Source organism: Suricata suricatta, chromosome 5 (genome assembly GCF_006229205.1).
Source record: "Suricata suricatta isolate VVHF042 chromosome 5, meerkat_22Aug2017_6uvM2_HiC, whole genome shotgun sequence".
Classification (NCBI taxonomy): Eukaryota; Metazoa; Chordata; class Mammalia; order Carnivora; family Herpestidae; genus Suricata; species Suricata suricatta.
In genome coordinates, this window is record NC_043704.1 from 131,881,824 (window position 1) to 131,903,690 (window position 21,867).

Here is a 21,867-nt window from a genome sequence, read left to right on the forward strand (position 1 = left end):
TTAGCCATAAAACATCCTAGAGTGTAATCTGTTTTTAGAAGATTAATTTCATCTGAAATAGTAGAGCAAATGATAAACAGCTTAAAGAGGACTAGAGAAATAGATTATGTTACAGTTGAGGGCAATAATATCATTCCACACTTAAGAAAGCTTTGCAGGAGAAAAAAAAACATGATAAGAAAAATGGGTTGGACCATGTTTATTGAATGAAATCCATTAGGATAGTACTGCCAAGGTGTGTTAAAGGCGAAGGAATATATAGGACCTTTTCTAGTTAAAAGAAAATGATGTAGAAAATTTTATTTAAAAAATATTTTTGGTTCATACAATTATTTGAAACCCCCTAAATTTTAATCTATTTATCTCTCTCTCTCTCTCTCATTCTCTCTCTCTCTCGTCTATCTTTTATTTTCAACCTGACGTTTCTGAACAAAGTGAGGTTAAACTCAAAGTGGACCTAGCTGAGAAGGACACCAATGAGATCTAGTTGGCAGAAGTTCTACTTGGGGCAGACAAAGGTTTGTTTTTTAACTTATCTTAAAAAAATTTTTTTTCTAATGTTTATTTATTTTTGCAAGAGAGAGAGAGAGAGAGAGACAGAGTGCAAGTGGGGGAGGGGCAGAGAGAGAAGGAGACACAGAAGCTGAAGCAGGATACAGGCTCTGAGCTGTCAGCACAGAGCCCAATGCTGGGCTCGAACTCATGAGCTGTGAGACCATGCCTTGAGCTGAAATCAAACACTTAACCAACTGAGCTACCCACGCGTCCCCGGGGGGCAGGCAAAGATTTTAATTAAGAACAGGGAAATAATTTAGTGTGACCTCTGACTCAGGAGGGAATATGGTTTGATTGTAAGATTTTGCTTGTTATGTCTCAAATTATTAATAATTGAGGTCTGTGCACATTATTAGTGGCAATGTTAGTAAGAAGAAAGTACCACTCTGTAACTCACCAGAGCTGAGTAGGAGAAACTGATTCAGGTTTTGGTGCAGCTCAAGACACACTCTGACTGAGTAGCAAACACTGAGTACCCAGCTTATGCCCTGTGGAGAGATACCCTTGATGACAAATAACACTCCTTAGAGTTTTAGACAGACAGGCACAGGGAAGGGATATGCTACTTACCCAGGGGACAGTAGCATATGACATTTACCACCTGAAGGAGATGTTGCAGATGGAAAATATTATCAATTCCAGGGGAGTTTTTGGCATACTTACAGATGATACACCCATGGAAGTTTGACTGCTTCCGGACATTCCAGAATCTTTGGACTTTGAGATCATTCACTAATCATCTTTTGATGATGAGCCTGATGTACCATCTTTAACCCTTCCTAATATTCTTTATATTCCAATTCCAGGAAAACCTGATACAGTGAGATAGTCATGCACCGATTTATTCATTTAGTCAGTCAATATTTATTCAGCACCTATTTGTAGGCAGTGATAAATACGAGAGACATTTTTCTTATAAAGGTTGCTATTATCTGATAAATAATAGTAATGATTACTATGCTTCCCCAAGCTACACAGATCCTGGTGGAAATGGAATGACATTTGCAGCCACAGTGCATACTTCTCTGAGTCTCCTCTCGTCTATAATTGCAGGATTTCTACTTCTGGAAGAGGGTCCTGCAGTTAGTGCCAGGAGTCTCAAAGGGTTTCTGATGGGTACACATTGGTTCCCCATTGGTTTGCTGCTTGGTTTCCTTCCGGTTGACCTCCAGTCCCCCCGACACTCCGCTGGCTCAGGGGCTCATAACTGAGCTGCTTTCAGTGGCTTCCACCTCTTCCACCGTGTGTCATTGCTGCTGACGTGTGCGATCCCTTAGTTGGTAACTAAGTTCTGGAGTCCTCAGGAGGCCATCGCCACATCATGTTTTTGGAAGAAGCAGATAAAATATTTGGGGTCATATGATGAAGCAGGACTATTCATTGCCTTCCTCCTCAGTTCTTCTTCCATTCTCTCTCCTTCTCCTCAAGACCTATCACCAGAAATGTATTTATTTATTTTTAAAAATTTTTATAAATTTTTTATTTTAGAGAGAGAGAGAGCATGAGCAGGGGAGAGCATGAGCAGAAGGAGATATAGAATTTAAAGCAAGTGCCAGGCTCAGCATGGGGCCCAATGTGGGGCTTGATCCCATGACCCTGGGATTATGACCTGAGCTAAATCAAAAGTCAGATGCTCAACCGACTAAACAGCCCAGAGGACCCTTAACACAATTTTTTAAAAAGTTGATTGGGATGGGGAATGGAGGGCAGGAGAGTGGGTGAACAAGTCCAAGTGACACCTCTTAACTCAGAATTATGCCCTCCTTGAATAACCACTGTTATTAAATTGGCTTGTATATCTGATTCCCTTTCCTCACAGGATAGATTCCTCTTAGTTCTTATTGCAAACAGTCTTGTCGTTGGCCCACTTTATCAGGCCTGAAGGCATGCTCAAATATGATAGGCTGAAGTCTATTAATAATACTCATCTGAATCTCATTTTTCTCACAAGAACCCAGAGATTTTTTAAAAAATTTATTCTACAAATGAAGTCATTGAGGTTCAGAGAAGATAACTCATCAGGGTCATACAGATTAGACTTTCCATGCAGATTCCATAATGTGGCATTTAGGTCTCTTTACGCTCTGGCCTCCACGTATTTGTTCATTTCGTCTCTCTCCACCTCTCTGTCTCTCTGTCTGATTCCAATGCCCTAGTCATAGAAAACTGTGTGCAATTTTCTGAATATTCCATACTCCTTTGACCTTTGTGGTATCATAGGTGTGTCTTAGATTGGGTTCCCTGGAATCAGATTCTTTTTTTTTTTTTTTTTTACCGTTTATTTGTTTTTGAGAGAGAGAGAGAGAGAGAGAGAGAGAGACACGATGTGTGTGTGGGAGGGTCTGAGAGAGAGGGAGAGACAGAATCAGAAGCAAGATTCTGTGCCCAGCTCAGAGCCTGACATGGGGCTTGAACCCCGTGTCGTGAGATCATGACCTGAGCCAAAGTCGTCTGCCCAACTGACTGAGCCTTTCAGGTGCCACATCCCTGGAATCAGATTCTGAGATGGAGAATTGTTTGTGAAGTGCTTTTGGGAGATTCACTTGCAGTGAAGTGAGGAAGCAAAGATTGTAAGGAATTGAGGAAGGTGAGATTGTAAGGAAGTGAGAAAGGCAGGATTGGGCTTCAGGAAAAGCTGATGTGTAAATGGTTTCAACTAAGGCCTCAAATAATCCTATCATGGAAATAACCTAGGGCAAGACCTGAGGCCGAGGGCAAGTCCCTCAGTGAAGAATGCAGATGCTTCAGTCAGCTTGTCCATTACCTTGGAGGCTAGAGGACTGGTGAGTCAGCCCTGAAGAAGGCATAGCAAAGTGTCCACTACACAAATTTTCCCTCTCACTTTAATGTTCTTACCCAGCCTATTGCTCAAATAAAATATTGCCATATTTTAGTTTCTTTCATATTTGAATCATTTTTTTAAATCTTCTTCAACTAATTTTTCTTGGAGTTTCTAATTGACATGCTTCCCGCCCCTCCCTACCATGACAAAATAAACATATATTTTAATCTAATTGCCAAGCTCAACTTAAAAATGAAGGGAATGGAACATACTTTCTTCTTAGAAATGTTTTTCTTGGACCCCCCTGACCTCTCATTCTATTTTGGAACAGCTGTTTTCCAGCTCCAGTACGCAATTCTCCTCCTGGGATATGTTTTCCCTGAACTCCTGTGCTGGCAGTAATATTTCTTAGATTCCATGCCTTCTTGCTTGGGTTTCTGTTTAGAGCCTCAAGTTACTTTTTACAAAGGACTAGTGGAGATAAACTTCTCATCTAAAAGTGCGTTCTTTTGCCATGGAATAGAAATCTAGTTTAAAAATAATTTCTACTCATTACTTTAAAGAATTACTTTATTGTTTAGAGCTTGAGAGCTAATGTTGATGAGAAGTCTGGTGACTCTAGGATTCCCCTTCCTTTGTGAGTCCTTTTTTGGTGGCCCTTTTTTGGGTTTTCATATCATCTTCTGTGACTTGAAATCTCATGATCACTGAGCATGAGTCCTTTTATTTTTTCAGGAGTAGAATTTAGTGATTTATCACTTACATATACCACCCAAAGCTCCTCCCAACAAGTGAGCCTTTTTTTTTTTTTTTAAGATTTTTATTTTTTTAAGAAGTCTCTATATCCAACATGGGGCTCAAATTCACAACCGGGAGATCAAGAGTCACATGCTCTACCAACTTAGCCAGACAGGCGCCCTTGAATGTGAGTCTTCTTAAGATCATCATGTTAGGTACTTGGTGGCTGCCTTTAATCTTATGGCTTCTGTCTTTTCTCAGCTCAGGAAATCCATCTCCAGTTATTTTTTCTTCATTTTCTTAGTTTCTTCTTGTATTTTGTTAATGAATCTCCTCAATTGATTCCTTGTGCATTTTCTATTTCTTTATAATTCTCCTCAGTAGTTTGGAAGATTTGCTCTTCTTTTTTTCTAACCCTTTCTGTCAAATTTGTTATGGCAATCATATTTTTAATTGCCAAAATCTCTTATCTTTGATGGCTCCTTTTTATGACAGTCGATTCTTGTTTACAAGTGCAGCTTTCCCCCCCCCCCCCCCGCCTGCAGTGCCGAGGGGGCAGGGTTTCGGGTCTCTTAACTCTTAGCCATTAGAACGCACAGAAGTGTGTTCCGGTGACTTGAAAGCACTTCTCAAAACAAGAAAAAAAGAAAAATATCTTGTGGGAATCTGGATGGAGCACTGAAGGTCTATTCTATGGATACAATTTTGACTGTGACATGACATTCTTTATTGACCCCTATGAAAATGATTAAAATGATTTGCATCTTATTTTAAGTTGGTTAAAATCCTATCTTGGAATTTCTTGGGATTCGTCATGACTTTTCAGGCATTCTCTGGGCCTCACTTATTGGCAAAATATGATTAAACCAGACAGGGCAGGAAAAAAGGTCAAGGTTAATTGGATTTATTCAAAGTGAGGAAATGTTAAGAGCTGCTATTCCATTGAGACTAGCGAGCCTCTAGAGAGAGGAGAGTTATAGTGGGGAGTGTGGTTTTTATGAGAAGTCTACAGAATGTGGTCACTTGTCCAAGGATTTTTTGGGAAAGAATAAGGAGAGGCTTCAGCTTACGGTATGTATTCTCCCTTATCCATGATCTTCTTTGCTGAAGGGATTCCAAACAAGTATTGTAAATAAAGGATAGGAGACTGAGAAAGAATTTCCAGAGGATAACAGTGCTGATGAATCACTTCCCTCCTAAGAGCTGTGGTTAGTTGGAGATTTCAGAACTCAGTTCCATGTAGTATGTTACTGGTATTTTTACATTATAAAATCTGTTATTTGTGAGTGTTGCTTAGGTTATACTAACTGGGGTTGAATAATTCCTGAAGGCTTTTTTGGCAAACTCTTTACTGTATTTTTCTAAGGCATGAGAAAAAAGAAGTAGTAACTTCCAGCCCTGGCAAAACTTCCACATTTCTCCTTAACACCTCCAATAAGAGTTTCCTTCCTCCCTCCCTCCCTTCCTTCCTTGTTTCTTCCTTGTTTCAAGAATTTAATGCCTGTGGGAAAAATCTGCAAAAGGACTTTCCATTGATAGAGCGGGCTGGTCAGGGTTATAAAATATTATCCTTAATCTTATACGATGACATTGCTCAGAGATATACTATCCACCTCTTGAATAACTTGTTTGTTTTTATTAATGTGACTGGATTAATAAATGGAGTACTAATTCCAATCAATCCCTTCTTTGGTGTCTCTGCAGATGAGGTAGGACAGGGTTTTGTGCACAGTTGGGATGAATGAGGTAAAGGCTACTGACCTATTGATTTTCTCTGAGACTTTGTTGGCAGCACTTGGTAATATCTAATATTAGGATAGATTTTATAGTTTACTAAGATCTATGCTCTAAGCAAATACTCCACTTTGGAATTTTGAGAAAGGGAAATAACAGTCATAAGGGCATGGAAATGAGGATATTTATTAAATTTAAACATTAAGTGTAAAGCCAAATGAGCATTAGTCTTTAATCTTACAAGTTACAAAATAAAATAAACAAGTCCAGTAGCTTCAAGTTGACACAAAGATAGGTTTCCCTCACTCCCTTCTCTTAGGATTCATCACACTAACACACATACAAAAATAAAACCAACATTGCTATGCATTTTTTCTATTTCACCACTATACTTTTTATTTTATCATTAGCCCCTTTCTTGGATTTTGAAGTATAGAGTCATTGATACCAAATTTCAAATAAACACACACAGACACACACACAGACACACAGACACAGACACAGACACAGACACAGTCACAGACACACACACACACACACACACACACACACACACACACACACATTCCAGTAGGTATGAACACATTTCCCATGGTTAAAGAGCTCTTGATATTTACCACTCAACAATTTCTCCAACTACCTTTAAAAAGGCTTTCAGGTTAACTATTGAAAATCCAAACATTATAGCTCAGTGCCATCCATCTTCAGAATCCAGGAAACAGATCAATATTTGAGATACAGGCTGTTGAATCTATAAGCAAACCTTCCAAAGGAGCTTAGTACAAGCAAATGTGATTCTCTAATTAATCACATTACATTTTAGAAACCTATTTGTTAGAAGTACTCACTATATAAAAATTTTTGGGCTTTGTTAATGGTCTGTGATAGGGTAAGTGTACAGATTTATGCCTAACCAAGAAAAGTCCAACTGAACATATTTTGTTTAAATTAATAAAGAACTGTGGAGGGAATTGGGGGTTGAAGGATTAGGTAATGAATAAGAGAAACAGATGCAGATGAAATATGACTTCCTTCGTGTGGTGTATTTCAAGGAATCTTTAATTTACCTGAATATGGCCATGAGTTATGCTTAGAGTATTGTATTAGAATTCCTAGTAGAAAGGGATTTAGATACACACGTAAAGTTAAATATGGTTAGACAGTAAAATATTGATTGCTTACCACAAACAATGCAGCAGGGTATCTAACACTTGTTTTCCTTGTGGAACATAATAAGGTAATTAATTTATCTCTAGCTGAGTTTTATTTGCGAAAAAATTTTTTTTCGTGGAATCGATTTGAATGTATTTTGTGTGTATCTCAAACAGCTCTCTATTTGTGCTATAATAACCATATGCAGTTTGTGGCCGCACTTCAATAACCATCACCTTGAAAATGGGGATACTTCCTTCTTCTTCTAAATAGTAAAATACAAGGCTCAGTAGTAAAACAGCACTGTGGATATAAAAGCTAATGACTAATAGGAGAGTTCTGACCCTCTGAATTGCATTTACTGTTCACCAATGATTATGTCATTAGGAATGAATTAGATAGTCAATGAGGTGAATCTTCAAATCAAAGCTGCCACTTTGAAATTTTCAATAATTTGTTCACTTGTAGGATTAGGCTAGTATTTAACAGCCATTACTGTTCTATTGCTGGGGTTATGGGGCCGTGAAAAGCAGTTTCTTATGGTATCATTTTCTCTCTCTCTCTCATTTTGTTTTTTGAACAACCGTATTTTTTAAAGCTAGAGTTCTCTGATTATTTACTCCTGATAGAAACAGCAAACTGGAGGCAAAATAAATCTACTATTTACTACCTGGAAATTACAGAAGAACACAGAGTGGTAGAGGTCAGGGGACTGTCCTGAACAGTGGACATTCCAGAAATGTTGACGGATGATGATTCTTGCTCCTGCCTCTGACTATTCTTTTCTGCATATTGTTTTTACGATCTAAATAATGTGAAAAAAAAAACCATAATGGCTATCATTATTTTGGTTTGTTTGTTTGTCTATTAGGAGAATTCACTTATGACTTTGAGAGAGAGCATGTGCATATGGGGGGAGGGGCAGAGAGAACTCCAGGCAGGCTCTGCACTATCAGCGCGCTATCAGCGTAGACGGACACAGGGCTGGAGCTCATGCATGAACTGTGAGATCATGACCTGAGCCAAGATTAAGAGTCACGACTGAACCACTCAGATGCCCCTGCATCCTCTTTTTTATTGAAAAAGCATTACTTTAGTTTGTTTGTGGATACTCAGCTACTTGTCTAATTTGGAATAATGATTACCGTAGCTGCCAGTTTCTGCGTGCGTGTTATGCTAGATGCCGCGCTGGGGCATCACCCCACGTAGTTCTTACTGCGCCCTGTGAAACTGCAGGGCGGGTGGAAAAGGGAACTGGCTAGGATGCAGATAGTATAACTGAATATACTATATTCATTGGTTTCACAGAATCACATCACTGGTTGCAAACCTCCCTCCCCCACTCAAAATTATTGATTTAAAAGACAAATCATCAGTAGTCTCTGAGAACATAGAGGAAAAGATATGGTAAAACTGAGTAGGAGAGAAGAGCTGGCAGAAAGGAAGCAGACAAATAGTAATTAAAGTAAAAAGGAACAATGTAAGAAGAAAACTTGCATTAAAATCAAAACAGAACAACTCCAGGCCAGTGAATTGGAAGAGTTTGCTGTGATTCAGGCAAAAATTTTAAACTAGGAATTCTGAAAATAAGCAATTGTTGACAAAACCAGTCTGGTGAATTTTCTAAAGTCCAAGGATAAGGGACCCCTTATCCTTTGGACCTTTGAGTCCCCCCTATCTTTGAGACCCCCCCCTTCAACCCTTGGAAAATTTAGAAGTGTATTCTTTAATTTCTAGTTTCTTGAGATTTTCCAGTAGCCTTTAAAAAAAGGCTCCTGTGGAGGTGGTCCACGTGATGCTGGGCATCAAGTGACTGAATCAGAATTTGCTAAATGCGCTTGGTGGAATACTAAAGTGGGATTTCTAAATAGTTAACACAAGGACAAAGTCAAATGTGTTTGGGAAGTACCTGGTTGAACAAAGCCAAACAAATTTATTTCCTGCAAATATTAGTTCCTTTAAACTAAGAGAAATTAAGAATTTCCAAGAAGGGGGTAAAGTAAGTAAGGTTTCCCAAACTAAGCTCCCTTACCTGTTTTTTTTTCTCAATGAATTTTTTTTTTATTTGACTCCAGAGAATAAATTTTGGGAAATATTTTGAGTAAGGATTGCTAAGGAAATTTTTAATGATGTTCTCCAGAAAGGGTCACGGCACCTATGTTTCAGAGCAATGAGTTGTTGATGGTTTCTTTCTCCAAGCTGGAAGTAGATACGTACCAAAGAGAGCTGAAAAGCACCTCTCTTGTTGTCCCATGGTTGGGGAACCTGCAGCTTTTACCTGCCCAAGAAAACACAGTCACTGAGCCCTTAGGTGAGATGGGAGGGGTAGGGGAAGGAGCAAGGAAGGGAGGGAGAGAGAAAGAGAGGTGGGAGAATCTGAGGCTGGTATCTGGTTCATTGTGAGTGTGTTAAGTCATCTATAGTGCTTTCTACAGAAACAAAACTCAGTTACTCTGAACATATTCTTTTGTGGATATCACAAATACTAATTTCAAGCATCTTTTGTGTTCTGTCACAACAGAACAGAAATCCAGACTAAATGAGTTTCTACAATATGATTACGAGTCAAGATTCTGGTTGTTAGCCTCCTACAACTGTTATGCCCAGATCATAATATCATCCCCAAAAACCAGAGACCGCCAGGGAGACCAAGTCACGCATTGCAAAAGCAAAGGGCTTTATTACAGGCTTAGGCTCAACGGGCCTAAACTAGGGCTCACAGACTTTACCAGTGCAGTGGATCCGTGTGAGAGCCCCGGAACAATGGCTGAGCAGGGTTTTTATGGGTTTGGGAGGGGGGGGGGAAATTACAGGAAATTGTGACACAGGTACAGGGGTCCAATCATTATTGCCTAACATCACTGGCAGTAACTTTAACCATACACATTGCTTAGAGTGTTCGTTACTTTTGGCGGGACCCAATCACAACATTTAGAGTATTAACCAATTACAGAGTGGACCCAGGACCCTCACGTAGGGTGTAACTAGCCTTAAGCAATAAGTGATTATCTATAGCTTCTATCTCTAGGCCCGCCCTTAGGAGTGTTAAGCATTTTAGCTGGCCGCTTCTGATTGGGTGTTACTAGGGTGGTCCCTGGTTGAGCTATCTGTGCCCTTTTATTGTCTAATGATTCTGAGAAACCCACACCTAGGCCTGTAAGGTCAGAGGGGAAACTTAAAGCCATGGAGTCAGTTTGGTTCAGACCTATGTCCTTTCACAACCTGGTCATTGTAATGGAGTTTTGGCTTATCAAGGCTTATCTCTGTTTAGTTGCATTACATGTTATGAGAGGGCTATAATATGCTACAGATGAAGAAACAGGCTCAGAGAGGTAGGGATTTGCTAAGGTCACATACTCAGTGAATGGCTGAGCTGGTAATTTTTCTAATGGCCAGGGTTAGTCCCCTTGGCCATACTTCTCAAAATAGGTGATAGTCTTATACAGTGGGGCTGTGAAATATTTCCCCAAATATTTCACAGTGGAGAATTTGTATGAATATGATGAATATAATGTTCCATGTAGTAGTCACTTATGAAACAGAAAAAAATTGTATGTGATTTCCTTCCCTAAGTCAAAATACCATTCTCTGCCAAGATTGAAACTTTTATTCGGTCCATAACCTTTGAAAATGAAAAAAATGAATTATTTTAACAGGGTATTTGAGATTGGTTCTATATTTTTTTCCAGAGAATATGCTCAAATAACTTATTTCCTGAATATGCCTCTTGAGAAAACAACCAGTCAAAACAAAAGTCTGATTTTTAAAATTATCTCCCTTTGGAACAATTTTTTTTTTAACCACAATAAGATATATCCAATTAATGTTCTTTAGAGCAAAGGACATTCGAATAAGTTCATATTTCAAAGTTAACCTCTGTGAAGGATAGAGTTCACATTAAAAAATGTCCTTGATTCTAGTCGCCATACTTTATTCACTGCTAATCCAGCCCAATTTGGGGGAGAAAAAAATACCAGGTTTAGAATGGAATTCTGTGAGAAGAGGTTTGAATTTGAATTTTACTTGATTGAAACAGTTGATCTACTTATGTTGTTAAATGGCATTCAAAGTTGGCCAGGTAGACCCCAAATGTACAGACCATGCTATAATTTTTGTCCTTTTAGAATTCATTGATTTTTGAAGTTATTTGGAGCCCTTGGTTGTTTTTTAAAAAATGTCTGCCATCTGACACATCCTTTGCTGGGTATTTAGAAATGTGATTACTTGCTCTTTGTTTTGTGTTGGAAAGTGGATTCTTTCCTGGTAGCCTGGCTTATCTGCATCTGCACTAATTAGTTGGGTGGTGAATTAAATAAGTTACACCTGAGTTAGTTGAGAGCTTTAATCTGCCTGCATGAGTAAGAAAATTCTAAGCTTCCAGTGAACTGAAAACCCAACTCACTGGCAGGATAGAGGGTGACAATGGTCACAGCTAATGAGGTTCTGTTGGAAGGGATTGAATAATCATTTAAAAATCCATTCATTGGCTGATCCGCCTGTCTGGACAGGGCATTGTCACTCATCTGGCCTGGCTGCCTGGGGCTCTGTATGCTGTGGTTAGTATAACCTTTCTGGAGAGTCCACTCCCAAATCAACAACCACATTTTAACAATAGGAGCAAATGTATGATGAACTTGTGTTTCTTAATCAAACTGAATTTCTGCATTTGGCTAACAGTATCCCGTATTGAGGCGGGGGGGGGGGGGCGGAAATGGCTGTTACATCTTCTGTTTGTTTCAAAGAGCCAGCAACAAGCTCTTGGCATCAATATTCACAGTGGGTTTTCAAACACTTTGCAAAAAACATCAATAGCATCTGCTCACACCCCATCACCCTACCCCACATTCATTTGGTGGATAGCTCTAGCTTGCTGGATGCTAGATTCTGCACCTTTATGTATTTAAGCTCAGGATTTATACTGTGGACTGACTCCAGCATAGTTAAAAAGTTGCTTCAAAACAGTTGCCTTTTGACTTCAGGCTCACCCATGCTGCCCAGGCCACTGGACCAAACAGCACACCGAAAGACTGAGGACTCTAGTCCTAGCCTCTCCCTGAACTTACTGAAGGACAATGACAATCACTGTGTAGAGTCAAAAGACCAAGATTTAAGTCATGCCTCTGTTTTGGCTAACTTTGAGATCTTGGTCAAATACTTTTTTTTTTTTTGAGAGAGAGAGAGAAAAGAGAGATTCTCAAGCCTGGGGCTTGATCTCATGACCATGAGATCACAGCATAAGCTGGATGCTTAACCAACTGAGCCACCCAGGCGTGGCTCAAATATTTTAGTTTTAGCCTTAATTTCCTTCATCTGTATTATGGGGATCAAATTATAATCCCCATGTACTCCACAAGGTAACTAGTTACAGTCGAAAGGAGCTTTAATTGTTATTTCTGATATTAAATAAATATATATTGTCTATTTTCTGGCCATAGGTTTATTCTCTAGAGAATGTTTACTACCATTCCACGTTAACATATTTGTGATCAGCTATCTTGTAGTTATTAAGCCATTGTATTGCCATTGCAAGAGCCACACCCCCCCCGCCCCCCGCCCTAGCTCCAATCATGGCATAGTTTTCCAAACCTTCATCTTTCTGCTCATACTCCTTTAAGAGAGTATAGGTTTTTTAAAATGTACTTGTTAGGATGTGGCACCCAAAACTTGAACACAGAACTCAAATTTGGGGCCTGATGTATACTTAATATATTCTTATTTTGCAGAACTCAGAATGAAGTCTCAAGATTGCTTTGGTGATTTTTAGCAGCTAGATCCACTGACCTTACTGAGATTTTAGCCTGTAAAACCCATAGGAATTTTTCACACCAATTTCACATGCATCTACAACTCCTTCCTATGTCTAATAATAATAATAAGCAACAGCTAACTTTTATCAAGTGCTTTCACTGTATAAGGCTATATGGTTTGCATATATTAATTGTTTAATTCTCACAAAAAATTTATAGCCAAATTCTATTATTTACCCAATTTATAGACAAGGAAGCTAGGACTTAGGGAAAAGGAAATGCAATAGATTTTTACATGTTAACCTTGTATAGTACAATCCTGCTGTTTGTTAATTCTAGGAACTTATTTTTCCTTCTTCCTCCCTCCCTCCCTCCTTCCTTCCCTCCCTCTCTTACCCTTTCTTTCTTAACAGTTTCCTTGGACTTTTCTACATACACAATCATCTTGTCAGTGAATGGGACAGTTTTATCTCCCCTTTTCCCCCCTTTTTCTTGCCTTATCCTTTGGCTATGACTTCCAGGACAATATTGAGTGGAAGTGGTGAGAATTGACATCTTGCCTTATTTCTGATTATAGGTAGAAAACATGCAGTCTTGCATTATTGTTTGATGTTAGCTGCAGATTTTTTTTGTAGATGTCTTTTATAATTTGGAGGAACTTCTCTATATTCCTAGCTTACTGGGAGATTTTAAGATGTCATGAATGTATGTTATATGTTGTGAAATATTTTTTTAATTTATTGATATGACCACATGTTTTTTTTGTTGTTTTGCTTTTTAGGCTGTGAATATAATGAATTATACTGATTTGTAAATATTAAGTCAGTCTTGCTTTGTTTAGGTTGTATTATTCTTTTTGTAAATTGTTAGATTTGCTTATATTTTGTTAGGGAACTTTATGCCTATTTTCATGAGAGATACTGGGGTGTGATTTTGTTTTTTGAAATGTCTTCGACTGACTGGTTTTGGTATAAGATAATACTGGGTTTGTAAAATTACTTGGGGCATGTTCTCTCTCTTTCTGTATTCTGGAAGAGAATGGGTAGGATTGGTGTCATTTCTTCTTTAAGTTCTTTGTGGAATTTGCCAGTGAAACCACATAGGCCTGGAGATTTCTTTTCCAGAAGGTTGTAAACTGCAAATTTCCTTACTTTTAAGACTCTTTGGATTATCTATTTTGTTTTGATTGAGTTTTCGTAGTTTATGGTTTCCAAAGAGTAGGTTAATTTCATTTTAGTTAGATTCAACCGTTTTCTCTATTGTTTTTCTCTTTTCAATTTTGTTGATTTCTGCTCTTATCTTTGTTATTTCATTTTTTTTTTTTTTTACTTAAATGAGGCTTATTGTGCTCTTCCTTTTCTAGTTTCTTGAAGTGGAAACTTGAGAATCTTCTTTTTTTTTTTCCCCCCTTTTTTTGAGAGAGAGAGAGGGCGTGAGAATCCCATGAGGGGCAGAGAGACAGAAAGGGGGAGAGAGACAGAGAGATAGAGAGAGAGAAGTGAGGCTCCTCCAGGGTCCGTGCAGGACTCAGGCTCACCAATAGGGGACTGGAACTCAAGAACTGTGAGATCATGACGTGAGCCAAAATCAGATGGTTAATGACTGAGCCATCCAGGCCCCCTAAGCATGTTCTTCTTTTTTTGACACAAGAATTTAATGCTGTGAATTTCTCTCTGAAATTTTTGTTACATTTAAAATATTTTCTAATTGGAAAATTTTTCCCTTTTATCCTTAGATTAGAAGTATGCTGTTTATTTTCTAAGTATTTGGAAATTGAAGAAGACAAAGAAAAGTGAATTAAATTTTTTTAAGTTAGGAGTGTCTGGATGACTCAATTAAGCATCCAACTTTGGCTTAGTTCACGATTTTGTGGTTTGTGAGTTCAGGACCTGAGTCAGAGCTTACTTGGGATTCTCTCTCTCTTTGTCTCTATCTCCCTCTTTCTCTCTGCCCCTCCCCTACTTTCTCAAAATAAATAAATAAACTTCAAAAAATTCTTTTAAGTCCATCGAAGTTTGATTTGTGACCCAAGATATGGTTCCTAGGTATAAGAAGGTCCGTCCCAAAAGCTTTGTACTTTTCCAAAGTCAGATCTCATGGTGAAGGGTGGGAAGGTAGGTCACTTGCAAAATAGTCCTTTGTTATGGGTTTAATGCTTGAGTCATATGTTTTGTTCTACAGCAATGAAAGGAAAAATGGACCAAACTATTTTTGAGAAATCAGAGTTAAAATCTCCATGAGCAACCTAAGAAATTTAATGGGTCCAGGAGTAGAGGTGTAAATTGTGAGGTAGTTAACTTTGCATTTTATTATATAAGATACTGTTTGTTTCTAATCATATCCAGAGTCCTAGCTATACTGTGGTAATTGAAATTATTTTTTAGAAAATAGACTAACCTCAGTGTTTGCAAATAGAGTTTTGCGTAGAAATAAGGCAAGGCAGGGAGGTTTGCTTCATCCACAGCTCCCTTCATGGTTTTCTACTGGCCTTAACCTGTAATTTCTGTCATAACAGTCTAGATTACTAGAATCCTACCAAATATAGCTCAAAAACTAGTTCTGTGGGTAAACAATAACATCCAACACTCAGAATTTCCAGCCTTTTTAGTCAATCAGTCATTCATTTTATTGTATTTTCCATATTCTAGAGACTCTAGTAGGTGCTAGAAATAAAGTGATGAATGAGAGTAGACATGTATCTGTTCTCAGGTTTTAAAGACTGGGGCTAGGGAGCAGGAATATCATTAAATGTGTCCTGTTTGACAACCTGCTGATATTTCATATTTGTTCTAATTGTTCATTTTCTTTGGTTTTCAGAGTAGCAATAAAATAATCTGTAAACAGTGATCATTTGAGTTCTTTCTTCCATGTATTTATATCATTTCATTTTTCTCTTGTATAAAATTGGCAAACACTACCAAAACAATAGCAATCATTGGGAATGTAGTTTTCTTTTTCTTTAATAGACTGCTTCTAGTGTTTCATCAATAGGAATATGTTGCTTATGGTTTATTTTTGATAGTTGCTTGTAGTATTAAATAAATGGCCTTCTATTTCTAATTTATTAAGAGATTTTTTCATTTAAAAAATCAGGACTTAATGTTGAGTTTTATCAGACATCTTATTGGTATTTATCACGATCATCTTTTCTTTTTTAACCTATTAATGCAATGAGTCACATTAATAAACTTTTCTACAAATATTGAAATCATTTGAAGTTGGTTGAAGTGTGTGTGTGTGTGTGTGTGTGTGGGTGTGTATTTAAAATAATGATCTGGATTATTATATAAATTATATTTTACTGAAGTTTTTTTACATATATAAGTCAGATTGGGTTACAAATTTTTGTGCTCACGTTGTTGGGTTTTGGGGTCAAGGAGAGGCTAATCTTCAAAAAGGAATTGGGAAGCTTTCAAAATTCTTCAGGAATCTAGAACTATACTGTCCAATATGGTAGCCGCTAGCCACATGTGACTACTTACATTTATAATTAAATTAATTAAAATAGAAAATTCAGCCTCTAATCCCCATAAAATTATCAGTAGTTTCTCAAAAGGGTGTTTAGAAGCTGCCTCTAGAACAGAATGCCTCTCACATTTTCAATCTGGTCTTCAGATTGCTGCCTCGCTTACGTTTCTTTAAATCCTTTTGCTTCCAGTTGTCACCACGGTAGGGAGGAGGTGTCGTGGGACAGGAGATGGGGTGAGGCCAAGGGAAGGGCACTAAACAAAGGTGACATTCTTTGACTTCTTTTTGGGTCTCCTTGTCTAACCAGATGTTTCAGTTGCTTATTGGACAGCTGGCTCTTGCTTTCACCCCGTGTCCTTTAATATTTTTTTTTCAAAAGATGGCACCACTTTTGGAGGATATGGCTGGAATGAGTGGTTGTTCTCCCTGTTTCTCCTGTCCCCCTGCCCTTTCCACACTCCAGGAATTTTTACTCTAACTTTAATCTTGCATTGAAATAAGTCCAGACATTTTTGTGCCCGGTTTTCAAGATTTTCTAAAACCACACTGCACTCAGTCTTGTTAATCTTGTTTCCGTCCATACTCAGAACACCCTGTCCTTTGTTGGGGCAGTCACCTAAGCAGTCCTTACGTGGGTCACTCTCATGGCTGCTCTCTGCCTCGGGAGAAGGTTGATTTACACAAAATCTGTCCCATGATCCAGTTTCTCCAAGGTTCACCGGAAGCTGCACTTCCTCTAGGGACCTTCCCCTCACTGATCTGTCACCTAGAGGGCTTGTGTAAACACGATTGGGCTCCACACTCAGAACTTCTGATTCAGGAGACCTGGGGTGGGAGCTGAGAGTGTGCATTTCTAGTAAGTTCCCAGGGGATGCTGAGGCTGCTGGTCCACCCTGGGAACCACTGCTCTGAGGCATCACAGCAATTGGCATAGGTATCACATAATTCAATCCTCAGTCTTGTTGTTTTCTAATTACGTCACAAGTTTTAGATGCACCTCTCTAAAAAAAATGGAAGATCGGAAGTGAAGGAAACTCAGAGGGTTCCTCTGGTCTTCCAGGAGGAGGGTGACCCTATCTGTCTGTCGTTGGCTGAGCCTTCTCCTTTGCAGGCCGCAGGCTGGTGTCTGCCACTTCTTGTGGTCGGCTGAACCCCCACTGGGGTGTGGCTGGCCAGCACCTGCCTGCTGCAGCTGTGGCTCGTTGCAGATTAAACCTTGGCCACTGGATGCCACTCTTCTGTCCGAGTTTTGGGCCCATCTCTAGCTGCGAAACTTCTACCAGTGAATGATTATTTTTGGTTTTGCCCCAGGGTTACAGTGTGAAGTTTGATGAAATTGTTTAACTGATCATAACGCCCATCTCTCCAGTGAACTGATGCCTGGGCTTAGGCAAACCACAGCGAGTTTCAGTTCCCATTGTTGCTTGTGCCCTGGTTTAATCTGAATCATCAAAAGCCTCTTCTACTCCCCGAGTCTCCCCGCTTATGATGGACTTGCTGGACGCCAGAGCTTGGCATTTTCAGGCTTGTCCCACACCTTGTCTCAGCCAGGAGACACTGGCATATAATTACATGCTCTCAGTGGTCATTGATGTACCTCTTCTCTGCCCGTCTGGGCTGAGTGATACGCCCCCTCTACCACACTTTCCTAGCATCTTAGATGTATTTATATGGGAGACTTACAGGGCATTGTATTTATTCACTTATGTTGGGAGTCTGGCAGGATTAGAGGAAAGTGTGCAGGCTTTGAAGTTGGACTCAGGCTCTGGTAGATTCCCCGAATGACTCCAATTCTTTACCTTTTGCCATATGACTTGGCAGTTCACTTAAAGCTAGAATGTATTCCTCTGACTTACCTGGGTTTGTCCATGCAGCTTTCTTCGGGCAGTGGAATTTAGCATCGATGATACAACCGTGTTTAAAAGGTGCTTGCTCAGCTGGAGTTGCCCTCCTGGGTGTGAGCCATGCTCATGAGAACAATATACCCAAGATAGCCTGCTGTTCCCCAAAACATGACAGGTCTTGGGAGCAGGGTCACTCTGAATCCAGCCCAACTGGGATCAAATGGCCTTCAGCTGACCTCCAGGTCTCTCCCTGAGAACAAATGAATGTAAATTTAAGTTACTGATACTTGAGGTGGTTTGTTGGCAGCATTTTTTGGGAGTACATAGGTAGACGGGGGTTCAGATCTGATCTCTGGAACTCATAAGCTGTGGTTTTTCGATATGACCAACCTTTCTGATGGTCTCACACTTAAATGAGATTAGTAGTAGTTAATCTTTAGGTTCACTATTAAGTATTTAAAATGCCAAGCATGGGGCCTTAAAATCTCCTCTACAGCTACCGGCCCATAGTGCATATCCAGAAAATGTGTTTTGAGCGCATGATATGTGACTTAAAGAGTGATAATGGTGAGAAGTGTCACATCGTGGGATTCAAGGACTTGTTTACAATATTGCAACCACAGAATGAACCTATAGAAGTTTTGTAGGGGTGTCAACCTCTCTAAAATTCTGGGGAATGAGGAGACATCACTATGCCTTGAGCATAGGATGAGGAAGTAGTTCTATGTCATCCTGAGAACTCTTTCACCTCTGTCGTCCGCTGATCCTAGGATCCTCATTTTCTGAGAAATGATTTCTTCCCGCTTGTCCTGTGGCTATCTGATCCTGCTCCTTGTGCTATGTCATGAGTCCTCCTCTCTCATATGGCCTTGTGGTTATTGAGTATTTATTGTGACAAGAGCCCTGACTACAAGTTTGCTGGGGGTCCTGTTTGTAACTCAGACGCATATGACTTTTTTTTAAATGTCTGAAAGTGGTTTGTGAGTTACCTACTAGTTTGTTGAGCCTCAATGTCATTTGCTACTGAATCTCAGGGAAGATGCTAGGTGGCCTTCCTGTTTGTCCCCTGGGCTAATTGTAATGGGCAGTTGTGATTCCAGACCTACTATCATCTCAGGAAGTTCACGGATTTTACCTAATTAATGTTTATAGCTTTCCCTGGTGTGCCTAGATGGAGGCAGAGAGAAAGACTTGCCAAATAATTACACTGTGATTCTCATCCCACTGATTGATAATGGACCCTGGGGATAATCTGAACCCCATGCTTGGGTTTAGGGCTGGCCGGCCTGAATGTGTGGCTGACCCTCATGTGTGGTGGGTTATCTTGGACACCAGATACAACTGCAGGTTTGCTCACTTCTTCACAGTTGCCCCAGGTGGCCCCACGCCCCCGCCTAGGATTTGGTCTAGTTCTCTTCCTCTTGCATGAAGAGATCTAGGATGCAAAGTTAGACTGTCTTCTTTCTATCCATTGTTTATTGCTTTATTTTTACCACATTGAACTGACTGGGAGCACCATCAATGAACCTGATGTCCCTGAACTCCTGCTTCCCCAAAGGTGGGACTTTTTCTGAACAAGTCAAGTAGCCTGGAAACAATACTACTGATTACCTCAAATAAGCCCCCCTACCTTTTTGCCAACAGAACTCCAATTTTTTTCATATAATTGCCTTTCAGGCGACACTATCCCCACCTTGGGGGGTATTTCTGGTTATTCTAAGCCATGTGTGGTCTTTGCATTGCCCCAGACAATTAATGGTGTGCGGTGGGCGGCTGACCCAGTTTCGTCTACTGAGCTCTGAGGAGCAGGCTTTTGGTGCAGAGACATTTGGGAAAATGTTTCCTCACCCTGAAAAAGGAAACAGCAGGAAGAAATGGCCTTTCCTGACTGGTTGTTGTCCAACCTGCAGGCGGAACCCAAATCGTGGCAGCTTTCTTGTGATCAACTTTCTTACGGAAGCCCACAGAGGAAAAGAAATAACCTCAGGACAGGAAGGCAGAAGAAAAGATGGCCCTTGGCGGTTTCACTGAGTCTCTGAATGGACCAACACTGGGGCCATCTTCCTTTGGCACTTGTGTTACGTGAAGTAGTAAAATGTCTTCATTGCTTAAACCATTTAATGTTGACTTTTTTGTTAAGTGCAGCTAAAAACAGCATCATGATAAAAAAGAAAAGTTCTTTGTAACACTGAAAATTCCAAGTAGATTTTAGGACTGCACTGGCTGCCTTAGCTCCTCTATGGCCGTTCTCTCCCTGTTTCGTTGCTTTTTGACTGGTTTATTCAGAGGCTTTCGAGTGAGTTTCTTCTTGCATTCCATTCAACGCTGGCCCACTCTGCAGTCTAAGCTCGCAAGCATGGTGCTTACTGATGTGATGCAGCAGGGATGTATAACCCACATGGAGGCCGAAAAGACAGCTTTCTCCAAGTCCTTTGTCCACTCTGAGCACTTACTAGCAGAGGCCGAGAAATCAGTGGGATAATCCTGGGAAGCAGATTTGCTTGATGTCGACTCAACCGCTTACTAGTGATGTGACCTTGGGTTATGTTATGTACATTTTGAGCCATGGTTTTCACATGTTTAATATGGAATCTAAAACACCCTCCATGTAAGATGGGCATAAATGCCTGGCCTTTACCCATCCCTCCAGTCTGCTTCTCTTCTAGCCACACTAACCCCTTCCCCAAGTCTTCCAAAGTGTTTTACCTTCTCTCACCACAGGACCCTTGCACATGCTGTTTTCTCTGTGAGGGATGCTCTTTCCTCACCCTCTCATCCCTCCACATCTGGTCAACTCCTATTCACCCATCATGCTGTCAGCTTAGGTGTCCCTTTCCTGAGTCTCCTCCATAGATCACCTTTCTTTGTTGTTCTCATGAAACCAAATTCCTTTCCTTTATCACAGGTCCTAGTTATTTTTTAATATTTATTTCTTATTATCTTATTATATGTATTACTTCAGCAGCCTGAAGTTCCAAGAAATCAGGGATCATGTCTCATGTTGCTGTCTGTTGTATCCCCGGAGGGGCTAGATCAGTGCTATTCCTACAATAATATTCAATAAGATTTGTTGAATGACTGCATGAATATGCAAATTTATGATATTTAGCAGGGGCTCAGTAAATCGTAACTGCCATTGTTAGCGTGTTCTCTTGTCAGACTTTCCAGCCATTTCATATTTCCTTATGTTCTTTTGAATGGAATCCAGAGTATTTCATCACTAAGTTGCCCTTTACATATGGTACAAAGGAGCAGATGGTAGAGTATCGTCAGAAATCCCAAAGGACTTTACGTCTCTGAGCCTCAGTTTCTTCATTTATGCACGAGTTAGAGCCCTACTCTTCTGGCATTCTTCACACTTTCCGGTGTAGGGCAAGTCACAGGGTGGGTATGGCACATCTTCCGGGGTCATTGATTTTACCTGAACATTTGGGGAAAATGAAGCCTATATAATTAATTAATAAAACAAAAATGCTTTCTTGAATTGAATTGCAAAATGTGCACACATTTTAAGGTAAAGGGACCCACCCCCAGATCGCTTGGCGAATGCATTCATGTGTCAGATCATCCAGGTCCTGTCCCGAGGGATTTGTTTTTAACTGGCCAGGGTGAAGCATCTAAATGTATTTATTTAAAAACTCTCTGTGGTCACTCTGTGCGGCCAGGACAAAGATTACTGGAATCTACTTTGGTGTACTTTGGTGAAAAAATGGGAGTTGGTGCCCTGGATGAACTCAAAGGTCCTTTGTATTTCTGACCTTTTTGCTTTGGGTCTTTTCCACTGATGTGGCAGTTCTAAAATTCTCCATCTTGGTCTTTCAAAGGTACTTTTGGCCCTTCTCCACGA

At 39.8% G+C, this 21,867-nt stretch overlaps 1 long non-coding RNA gene across 1 annotated transcript in view; it reads left to right on the forward strand.

Moving 5' to 3' along the window:
- The first annotated feature begins 439 nt into the window (after window positions 1–439).
- The window catches only part of LOC115292854, a 51,787-nt gene continuing 30,359 nt past the window's right edge, over window positions 440–21,867 (forward strand). Inside the window, exon 1 of the long non-coding RNA XR_003909174.1 lies at window positions 440–518. This is a non-coding gene — a long non-coding RNA (uncharacterized LOC115292854). The remainder of the gene's footprint in view (window positions 519–21,867) is intronic.